We start from the raw sequence: 12,359 nt of genomic DNA, 5'->3' as shown, positions 1-12,359 counted from the left end.
AGTGCGAATGGGAAAAAGCGCCTCACAGGAACCAGGCAAAGGTGGTAAGAGCTCAGGTGTGAGCTTGCATCACCTCCTCCAAGCAGCGCAGCCCCCAGAACCCAACTTCTTTATACCGCATACCCTTCCCAAACTTCTCCTGGCACACCAATTACGCGGGCCTTTCAAGCTATGAAGTCAAGAATTTTATCATTCATAATTTAACTGTCCTCACTGTTTCTATTGCATTTCTGAAATCGGGCTAAAAGCTCAACTTCAGTCTTCTTCCTTGGGTCATGTATAAAAGAAAGGAAGGAACATTAAAAAAAACTGTGGAGTATGGCAAACTAGCCTTTATGGAAAGGGTGGAAACTAAACATCTGCATTCGAATACGTTTTGGGGAGGATTCTTTTTTATAATGAAAGGTTCAGAAAACTAAATTATTTAAGAACTGAAAAATTAGGTGTACAGTTTAGAAAAGTCATGGAAGAAGTGACAGAAAATACAAGCCAATGCCTGGGAATTTTATGTCATATGCTTTCTGAGTAGAGGCAGCAGATGTCTTACTAGTCTGTGATTGAGACAAGGAAATTGGGGGTGGGGTGGGGGAGAAGAGCCAAGTGTAAGTAGGAAGAATTCAAATAATTGTTTTAAATGCAGTAGATGTAATAACACAAATATATGAATCCATGACATTCATTAGACGTGAGCATCATGATAAAGCTATATTATTTTATATTATTTTATTCAGTGTCAGGAAAGGGAGAACTAGAGCTGAACTGTGACAAAATTCTTCTTGAAGTTAATAAAATAGGGTGTTGATGGCAATTTGTGGTATGGACCCTCTTTAACTGTGTAAAAAGGTAACTTGTCAACTATAAAATGATAGGCAAATAGGCCCTAAGTATCTTACAGGAATGATGAAATCATTATTATTTCAAATACGGAAATAGAGGTAGGGTATACACTTTCTTTGATGGCAGATGTAACCCCATGCTTTTTCTTTTGTTGTTGGTGTTAGACTCAAGTTTAAATTGAGCATTTCAGGACACATGGCTCAACTACCCTTGGCATTGCCCACTGGAGAAGAACTCTGCCTGCATTATTGTATCCAGACCAGGCACTTAGTGCCCTTTCTCTGGGCCCATGCCTTAAAGGACCCTCTCTGGTCTTTAACTGTGCCGCTAACAGCACAGTCGCATAATGCAGAACAAAGGGCATAGCATAAAAAGGTCAACAAATGGACATCCTGGCGTCTGCTAGCTGTATGGCCATCAGTTGGTCACTTTACATATCTTAGCTTCAGTTTCTTTATTTTTAAATTAATTTGTAATGGTCCCCCTGTTGATGCGGGGGACAAACCTGTTTTAATGTGAAGTTGCCACAAAAATTGCAGTCGTTCATTCTCTGCTGGTAGCAAGGGTAGATTCAATAACTTCCTTATCCTATGCCCCATAACCTCCACCAAAACTGTAATTTATGTTTGTGAACCAAATAGAATTGGTCAAGTTTTTATTTCTAGTGGGTAGAGATCCTTTTCCCCTCATTCACTCATGATTGAGTTGTTATATTGTCTTTGCTGTGAATAGGCTAGCAACCATGTAGATTACATATACCAACACTTTCCTTTATTGAGAGAGCTGCATCAGCTCCCAACTTGATGTCACTGGGGATCTGTTTGTGGTAGACATTACCCTCACTGGAAAAAGGAGGACTTGCAACATGTGAATTCCAAGGAAGGTAGATTACAAGCAATCTGTTCTCATCTGGAGAATTGTTGCCAGAAAATAGCAAAATATTGCTAGAGATTGCAAGGCTTTCCATTGCTTCTATGTCTAGAGCTCACCAAACGCTTCATGAAACATCCCAAAGTTCAAAAAGCATTTAAAATATCATTGGTCTTATAAGCCCAGTCTCATATAGCCTGGATATTATCTCAAAGTTGAAGAATAGTCACTGGTTATGTTCCACTCCAAATTAGACACTATAGAGATCACACGAGAGACAAACAGCATATAGAGATGTAGTACATACATCCTCCAGAACTAAAAGTCCACTAAGAATTACGACATTTTATTTAACAAGGGTAGAACAGTAGTCTAATCCAGAAAGGCATTGAAAACTTAAAGTCAATTCAGTGATGTTACAAGGCACTGTCATTTCTTCTAATTGATCATCTCACCCCCCCCCACCAGAATGCTTATTCTTGGGATATTTAGACTAGTTATAATTTCTTGCTTCTCAAGTCCTATTAGGATACTAAGAAGATAGACATTCCTATTCACTGTATTATGAGAAAATACACAGTTATAGTAAACACAACTGAAATTATGATGTTTTGTTACTCTCTTATTCAAGCATGAGCTACTTGCGAATATTCTTATTAAAGTTTACAAGGAAAAACACAATCACAAAAACCTGCAGATCTAGTGAAGTACGGAATTCCCTGGGATTGTGAGTTGTGCTGTGCACTGGATCACACCTGAGACCTCAGGGACCTTTGATCACTCATATGTGCAGTTCAACACTGCAGCCATACATACTTGAAAGGGTGATTAGTATGCTGTCATACTAAAACAATACTTATCCTTTATAGATCTGTATGATTACAATTTTGCTTAGTTTTGATTATCAATAATGCCTAAATGTATTGACTGAACAGGGTAGCTGTATTCCTTTGTTTCATTTCGGTGGATTTCACATTTTGAGGTTTGGTTCCTGTATGAATAGCAGGGGATTGCCTATTTTTGAGACAGTGTCATTTTGTCATCTAACCTAGCCTGTAATTCACCGTGTAACCCAGACTGACCTCAAACTCATGATATGAGATTTGCTTCAGCCTCCTTATTCTGGGATTACAGATTAATACAATAAGGGCAAGTGAGCATTTTTTTAAATTAAAAAATAACTTTCATAACTAAGATCCTCTTTTCTCATTTGGCAACATTTAATCCTTTTCTGTATATTTGCAATAGACAAATAGAACGTGAAGATGTTCCTAGAAACTCTATTCGCCCCATGAAAGAAAGCCACCAATGGCTCATTACATCAAAAATTGCATGACTTTTAAAATTAATTCTTTCTGTTATTTTGAGGATGATGATTTACAAATGCTGCATCAGAGAGTAGAAATGCATAACTACATGGGGTCAGGGTGTAGTTAGAGGTAGAACACTTACCTTCTGTGCAGCAATGGGTACTGGGTAATTGGAGTACTAGGCTTAAAACAATTCTGCATTTGTAACTGGCTTTGGCTGGATGCTCTCTTCTGAAAATTTAGATGAAAACTACTTGTAAAGACAAAGAAATAAATACCTTCATCATTTGAAAGAAAAATATGGCAGTATGTTTGATATGTAGGCCTTTTATCTTGTCTAAATAACATCAAGACTTCTAAATACCATTTATGCCTAGAAACAGAAGTATAATTCTAGCCATCATTTGCTTAGAAATATATTCATGCTAAAATGTGTTAGAACATATCATGTGTTATGAATATATGAAAATAAGAGTTTAGTTTTTAGTTTTCTGCCCTTTCTCCCATGTAAGCAGGATCTGTATGATGCTGACTGTTTGGGACAATATGACTGACACATCTCTTGTATTGACTAACACTGATCTGACATCAAGCCATGCACAGCTTGAATTAAGCACATTTTTCTTTTGGGTCAATGATCACAATTTACATTTGCAGTGCCCTGAAAATGTTATGTTTAGACATATAGACGTAATGTCAGCTAGTTAAGTTGTCAGAACATCTTTTCTCAAGCCTCTCATATAATTTCAAGAAAGCTAAAGACAAGTGCTTTTCAATGCCAAAATGGATTTGAACTTATCCAAATGCTTTCATTTTTTTCCCCAAATTAAATAACTTAAATAAATCTGTGCCACTGGGCTACTTTTATGTTTTCAGATTAAGAAAATTGTTTTGATATGAATATTTCAGAAACATTTTTTTTCAGATCCAATTGCATTTTTTCCTTTCTGTTTGTAGATGTCATTTGGTACTCTTTAAAATAGAATATTGTACATAGTTGTATTGATCAAGACTTAATTTGAGTAGCTTAGAAGCGATATTATTTAGTATAAGAATCCACTGGAATTAACAGCCTTCCTTTTTATCACTATCGTATAAAGGGCATTTGACAAATGTTTTCTCCCATCCGATGTCAAGCTAAATTTATTACTGATAATTATACAAGGCCCAGATGACAGCTTCAACAAATTATTTAGCAAAAACTCATAATCAAACACAATCCTGTTTAGATAACATTTGGGAACCAATATGGGCTTGGCTTAATGTATTTTTACCTTGCTGCTATTTAAAATATATCATTTATAATCAGGAAATTCATGGATAGTCACACGATAATGAAGTAATCTTTCTGATATGAACTATGTAACTATTTAATTCAATGTTTATGACAATTATTTGAGCCAAAGTAAGATAATCATTGGAAAATGTTTCCAAACTCAGCAGTGGCCTCTTTCTACTTCACCAGACAGTAGCAGCATCATAAGAATTTTATGTTATCTTGGACAATGTCTGAAGATGACATAGTCCAGTTTAAGGAAACTGTAAATTGCTTCTATATATATAGCATGCAAGAGGAAAAATGGTCCTTGTCTTTTAGGGAACGTGTATCTGCCTCATGAGAAGGTTGGTTGGCAAAGCTGATACATTGACCATACCACAGCCAAAGACAAAATCTTAAATAAAATACATACATTCATTTGTGATTGTACCATAGGATGAAAACTCCTGGAACAGGCTTAATTTGTCAGGTATTTTGCTTTTATTTTTACTTATGAAAGGTTCTTTTTCAAGTTTTATTTTCTCTGATGTTATGTACCAACTAATCAATACAATATTTGGGGTGAGTGAATGTAGAAAGACAGATATAAATTTCCTGGATTTGTTTTAACTGTAAGTTATCCATCCTGTTATCATATTTTTGTAATTAGTTTCCTCTTTGACATTATGATTAATGTGAATTTTAATATATTCACTTAAATTTTAGAATCACATTTTTTAAAAGTTTGGTTCATTCTATAACATTATCAAATAGGTTTGTCTTATTTTTGTGCACAAGACTGTAATTGGATCATTTTATTCCGTAGTCTTTGTAATATAGTTTTGTGAAGTCATTACTCAAAATGTTTTGACATATAATATTGTTAGAGTTTCTTTTTTACATTTTTATTTTAAAATCTTGAGTCTGGCAAATGTTTAATTTATTAAAATGTAATAAACATATGTCTATCTTTAACCTCTTGAAAAATGTATGCAAATATATGACATTCATAACATTAGGCCTTTCAAATTTCACCTTTAAAAGTAAGCATCTTCCATAAAATATACATGTTTTACTTTAAAGAGACAGGTGTATGTAATTTTAATGTCACCCTCAGAATCACCAAAAAGTACCCTGGCAATCAGTGGGAAGGTTTAATAGGTTTTCTGTCTTGTTCTTAATTTGCTGAAATTACAAAATCAATACTTTCAGTTGTAGCTGCAGCTACCCGTTTTACTGCTTTAAGATAAAGTCTACAAGAAAGTAACCTTCACTTTCAATTTGTAGCGGAGACCATCAGGTTGCTCTTGGCCACTTGTAAATAGCCTGTTCTCTGCCATCCTATATAAGATACTCCAAATGTGCTGTGGTTCCATTTCCTGGGACTACGTGCTGAAAGCAACTGTGATTAACATAGAGCCAGCAGGAATTCCAAGCCCTACACTGGATTCAGCCTCTTTCCTTTCACAGAACACTCCTGTCTATCCGTGGGACTTTATTTCTTTTTTCAAGATTCATCAACTCTGGACCTTACATTGACATCAAATACTCGCAGACTCTCTACACAGTCAATTCGGACAATCTGAACTCTCTCTTAATTCCAAGATACTTGTGACTAGGGAGACTTCCTGCGACTTTTGAGATAAGGAAAGTCCCCCCAGCTTGAACCAAGTTAATACAAAGTAGGCGAGTAAATACATTTCTAAGATTTTAGTTTGAAAAAAAAAAAAAGTCATAGATCAGTTATCTTAAAATGTCAAAGATACTGGAAGTGTCAGACAGAATTTTAGTATTAAAACTGCATAGGTGTTTTACTTTTTAAGAGTAATAAGCCTCCATATCGTGCCAAGCTTACTACTGAAACCAACTTGATAATATTGAAATGCCTACTTTCCATGTACTCATCTCAATTAACACTGAAATCTTAGTTCTGCATACAGGGACACTAAAACCTTAATGCTGTATACAGGGAAAGGTGGGCTCTAGTGACTTCTTTTCTTCAGCTATCGCCGGCCGATGCTGTATTGAATCCCAGGAGAAACTAGAAATTACAGTTTTTATTTTGGGAAACCAAATACTGCATGAAAGACTCAGAGCTGAATGACTTGTAAGAACGAGAAAATGGGCAGCTACAGAAAAATTACCACCTTGACATATTAGGTAAACTTAAAAGAACATAATAGAAGCCAGATTTCACGTATCCACCAAAGTGGACTAACTCCACCTATACTTCCAGCCTGGCTACATCTGGACTGTCCATTGACTGTTGTTATTAATCAACAATAAAAGAAACATGTATTTACAGTATAAAAGACATCACCTGACATATGAATCTTTGTGTCTTTCTAAAAATAGTATTTGTGTCTATTTCTTTTTTTTTCTATAGTCTAGAAACTTTTATTTTCTAAATTGTCCACTTGACTGAAGACTTTAAATATGAAGGCAAAAATAAATAGTTTTCAATATTTTTAAAATTACCTTAATTATATGTATACAAATATATGTTTTTGAAGGAAAATGTTCAAGGAAGTACAAATGTCTACAGAGCAAGATGTCTTAGATCCCCTGGAATTGGAATAACTAGTGATTGCGTGTCACTTGACAGGGAGTCCTGGGAACTGAACTCTAGTTCTTTGCAAGAACAGAAAAATGTTCTTGATCAATGAGCCATCTGTCCAGGCTATAAAATAAATATTTGCATTAACAAATTTTAGGTGAAATAAAGAACCATGTAGTCTTAACAGTATATAAGGACCTTGTAAATATATAAAATGAAGAAACCATAAATATGGATGTTGTTCTATATTTTAAATTTTCAGATTCTAAATGTGGCTGTATGCTTCAAAATCACTAGAAGAAAGGGTTTGTAATGTTACCAATGCAAGAAAAGACGGGTGTTAAAGATGATGGATACACTAATGGCCAGGTGTAATCATGACCCATGGTCTACACATATTGGAATATAATTCTGTCCCTCATAAATATAGTTGAGATAGTAAGGGCTGTGGCAATCTTGAAGAATGGAGCAGGGTTTGAAGTAAAGGACTGAAATCACACACACACACAAATACCCATGGAGGTAGTAGTGACCAACAGGTCACTAGAAAAACATGATATCATTGATATCATGATATTGAGGGGCTCATAAAAGACAAAGAATTAATTCAAAATGTATATATGGAGAAAAAAATACCTAGTAAAACATTTTGAGTTGTGTGTGGGGAGAGCATGGGGAATACTGAGGATTACCTTAGAAAGGTGGGAAGGGATGGGAGAAAGGGCAGGAGTGGATGGAGAAATAACAAGGAAACACAGTGCAGACAGAAAGACTGAGCTCGGGTGGCAGATGAAGCAGCTATTGTATTATGGCAAAAGAAGAAAGGACGGGACAGAGGCCAGCGTCTTTATAGAAGCTATTAAGGAAACAGAGAGAATCCCTGGTGGATTATTTCCATTTTTTTGAAAGTTAAAAGGAATTTATTTTCCCCATAAGAACTGAGTTGAAAAACCTGGCCTTAGAGGCGCTTTCCTGCAGTCTACTTCCATGAAACCAGAAAACACTATTCAAGCTATTGTATTAAAACTTGAACAAGCACAGCCAGATCCTGACCGAGGAACTTGCCCCTCCCCTAAGGATTGCTGAAATCTTGCCTCTTCCTCCTTGTCATTGCCTGACTCAGTCACCCATTATCACCCACACCCTGGTAGTGAGGGCAAGGCAGTTTCCAAAGACAGAACAACATTGTTTGGACAAAAAAAAAAAAAAAAAAAAAAGAAAAGAAAAGAAAAAAAGAAAACCCAGAAAGTAGAGTCATGTGTAGCTTCTTGTAGCTGTATTTACTTTCTCTCTTCCAAAACTCCCTACGTAAACCACAATGACTAGTATGTGTAATTAACCAGCAGCTTTCTAATTGGACTTAAGGCTTTTCTGACAGGAAGTAAATCATGCTTGGTATTGGAAACCTAGTCAGTTTGAGGGTAGTGAGATCATAGACCTTAGCAAAGAATCTGTTATCACTACTTTGCTAAACCAGCACAATCCCTTACTATATCCTAAATATTACCTTTATACCCACAGGTAATCGTAGCTACCATCCTCTCATTGAAGAAACATCTATTCACAGCAAATGGAGCCCATCACAGAAAACGCAACTGAACCCAATGTAGAGATCAACAGATCATGGGGATTTCAGTCACAACAGCTATATCTATCATAGTGCACACATCAAGAACATCATGGAGAATGGATGGAAAGACTGTGAGAGTCAAATCACCAAGACGTCTGCAGTAAAAGTCTTCTAGAATGACTGCATAAACAAGACCAGAACAATGGCTATACAAACGGGCGTATTAACATGAAAGGGAAAGTTCATTTGAATCCCACCCCTATATAAAGTATTACATGCAACTAATGACTACTGGAAGAAATAGTACCATCTCCCTGAGTGGATGTCCAAGGCAGAGTTGTCAACCCTGAAACAATATACACACAGACAACACAAACTGACTCAACAGGTTGTAATTGTATACATCTGAACCCAAACATACATATGTATGTATGTAAGAAATATAGTTTTTAAAAGGGACTATCAATTTTATTCTTGGGAGAGACATAGGATGGGTTGGCAGAAATGTACCTGGGAGGGGCTAGAAACAGACAAAATTGGAAGGGGAAAGTAATGTAATATTATTTCAATTAAAAACACTGTTTTAGAAAAGAAAGTAAAAGAAAATTTAAAATGAAAAAAGTATATTATAAACAGTTAACATTAAAAAAGAAAAATTAATGAAAGACACAAATTTCCCAGCCGCATTTGACATAAAACTGAAAATTTATATTTGTATGTTATCTCCCTAATATTGTAGAACAGCTTATATATTGTGTTGGCTAGTTTTTAATCTCAAATTAAACCAAGACATAGTCATTTTGGAAGAGGGAACTTTAATTAAGAAAATACCCCTACATATTTCCTGTGGGCTAGTCCATGGTGCACTTTCTTGACTATTGATTGATACAAGAAGGCCCAGCTCACTGTGGGTGTTATCACTCCTAGGGTGGTGATCCTGGTTACTACAAGGAAGCAGATAAAGCAAGCCATGTAGAGAAATCCAGTAATCTGCACTCCTCCATTGCTCTGCATCCTGCTCTGATCAAGTTTCTGCCCTAGCTTCCTTTAGCAATGGGGTATGACACAAGGGTTATAAATTAAAATAAATGCTTTCCTACCCAAGTTATTTATGGACATGGAGTTTTATCATAGCAATAGAACAACTAAGACCAGGTACAGATGTAGAAATTATATAAAACTTGGGTTTGTAGTTACATGGGGAATGCCTTGTTTAACATGAAGAGGAAAACAAAAGCAAATGATACTCAGAGAATTTTATACAAACAAAACCATCAAAAAATCTTAGCAAATATGACAATTGATGGATAAGTGTTCCTCCAAAGGTGCCAAAGACCATGTGGCAAAAATAAAAGCTAGGGACTAGAGAGATAGCACAGTGGTTAGTAGCATCTACTGCTCTTCCAAAGGACCTAGGTTTGATATCCAGCACCTACATGGAAACCCACAACTGTCCACAGTCTAGTTTCATGGAATTTGATACCCTCTTCTGACTTCCATGGACACCAGTCAAGGAAGTGGCCACATACATGCATGCAGGCAAAACACACATACACATAAACTAAAATAAATAATACAAATTAAAGAATAAAAGCTATAGGGTTGGAGAGTAGGCCATGTGGGCTCTAGTTTCAGGGGTAATTTATTTTCCATGAAGGTGTAGTGGTATTTGGGCCTCATGATGTCACAACCCATCTCAGACATTATAGGCTACAATAGCTCGCAGAGGCTTACAAAGGAACATACGGTTTAGGCAGGACTGGCAAGTTGTTGTTATTCTAGGTGTCAGTTATGATTACAGAAACAGTGACAAGGAAACAGAGAAATCCTCATGAGCTTGGTTTTCTGGATTACTCATCATTTAGGGGACCAAAGTATGCAAAAGCCATAAGACAAATGTAACTTCAACCATCAGTTTGGTTTCTTGCAGGAACATCAGAGTCAGAAGAATCAAGCAATGTTGAAATATCTCACTGAAGAATGTTACTATAATTTTGATAATCAATCGATAGCATCTATTAAACTCACTAAGGGCAAAAATAGTGCTTTCTATGTGAAGAAAAAAAATACATGCTGATAATCATTCTCAAAAAAATATTTCAAGATCTTTACAAAGCAAACAGTATTTTAGTGTAAAAGAGTAATGTTGATGATGTCTCTAATTTTTCTGTCAAGACAAGATATTTGTATTTCTCTTACAACATTCTGGTCTTATGGTTCAGTATTCCTAGGCATACTACTTAATTTCATGTATAGAGTAAGTAAGTTCACTACAGATAAGAGACACAATATACTGGAATATTTTACAGATATGAAAAGCTATCCAGGCATGACAAAAGTAGAATTTCTCTCATGTAGAGGAGACTAGAGTCTCTAAACACACAGCCTAGTTTATACATGAAGGACTGATGGACATCTTCAAAGGTTTAACATATTTGTATAGAGTAGCACTTGTCATCATGTGTTGTATCTCAAAGATATACACATATATTACAGACTGAGAATATATCCCGATTTATTGCATGACATAATCCCAGAGAAATACAAGGAATAATGGCGTTTTTAGCAAAACCTTGACAAAAGTCCAACAACTGACTTCCTTCAGTCGAAGCTGTAAACTTCCTTTTGAAACTACATTTACTTATTTGTGTTAGGATGGTTCAATACTCTTGGTACCGAGTATGCATGGGGAACCAGCGTTCTTCTTTTCCCATGCAGAACTCAGGGACTGAACTGAGATGGAGGTCTTCGGGCTTCCTAATTTTACTCATGGAGCCATGTCCCAAGCCACAAATGCAAGTTTTTCATAAAACAAGTAAGTCAATTGTTTCAATTCAGACTGAGAGGACATCAAGTTGTTCTACAAAATAAACAAGTGTCAATCAACTCAATGCTATCACTCCAGTGTGCTCTAATTGGTATGGCCTGGGTTTCAACATACAGGGAAACCCAAATACAAACATTGCACCATTACACAGAAAGCTTTCAACAGAGTCACCCACTTAAATGAATAGAGTGGCTGCTCAGCTCACCAAAGCTCTTAATCTTAAAGTAATACAAATTGCCACACAATGCATGTGCGTTTGTTTCAATCAAGAGAAATAAAAATAAATAAATAAGCCTTTCCTCTTTTTCTCAATAATGAATATTGGGTGGTTTGTATTTTTCTTTTATTTTTTGAGATTATAATATTGTCTCAGTTACTGTTCTATTGCCGGAAAGAAATACTATGGCCAAACCAACTTATAAGAGGAAGAGATTACTTGTGATTTCCTTGTGAGCTTGCTTACAGTTTCAGAGGGTAAGTCTGGTCATCATGGTGGGGAAAGTACCGGCAGGGCTTTAGTGTTAGAGTAGTTGTTGGGAGCTTACATCCTGATCCACAGGCAGGCAGAAAGGGACACTGAGCCTGGTCTACCCATTTGCTCTTGCATAACCAACTGCTCTGCTCTTTCCTAGGTAAAAAAAAAAAAAAAAAAAAAAAAAAAAAAAAACTATTTCTCCCACATTCAGCATTCCTGAGATGCCTATAGTTCTTCAGTAAGGATGAGACTTTGTTTATCACCACTGCCAATCTACTTTGCTAAATCTATTATTATTGTCCTGGAAACGTCTCTTTAAAACACACTGAGACGATTACAGAAAATCCAATCAATAAAAATGGAGAGTTGTGGAGACCAGGCCCAAAGGATACATCCACAAACCATGTTCTAAGACTCAGGGAACATTGTAGAACAGAAGGAAGAAAAACTGTAAGAGCCAGAAGATCAGAGAGCTTGCTGTGAGATTATGAATGCTAGTAGTATCCAAATCTACACCCAAAAAGTCTCACCAACTGCCTAAACACTAGCAAGACAGATTCTTTTTCTTAACTTCCCTACTCCAATGAAACAAAGCTGATAGGAAGGACAAAGTTAGGAGTTAATCTTTGTAGAGAGGGAGGAAGGAAATCATCAA

This window comes from Phodopus roborovskii, unplaced genomic scaffold (genome assembly GCF_943737965.1).
Source record: "Phodopus roborovskii unplaced genomic scaffold, PHOROB, whole genome shotgun sequence".
Lineage (NCBI taxonomy): Eukaryota > Metazoa > Chordata > Mammalia > Rodentia > Cricetidae > Phodopus > Phodopus roborovskii.
Note: the sequence above shows the minus strand (reverse complement) of the source record.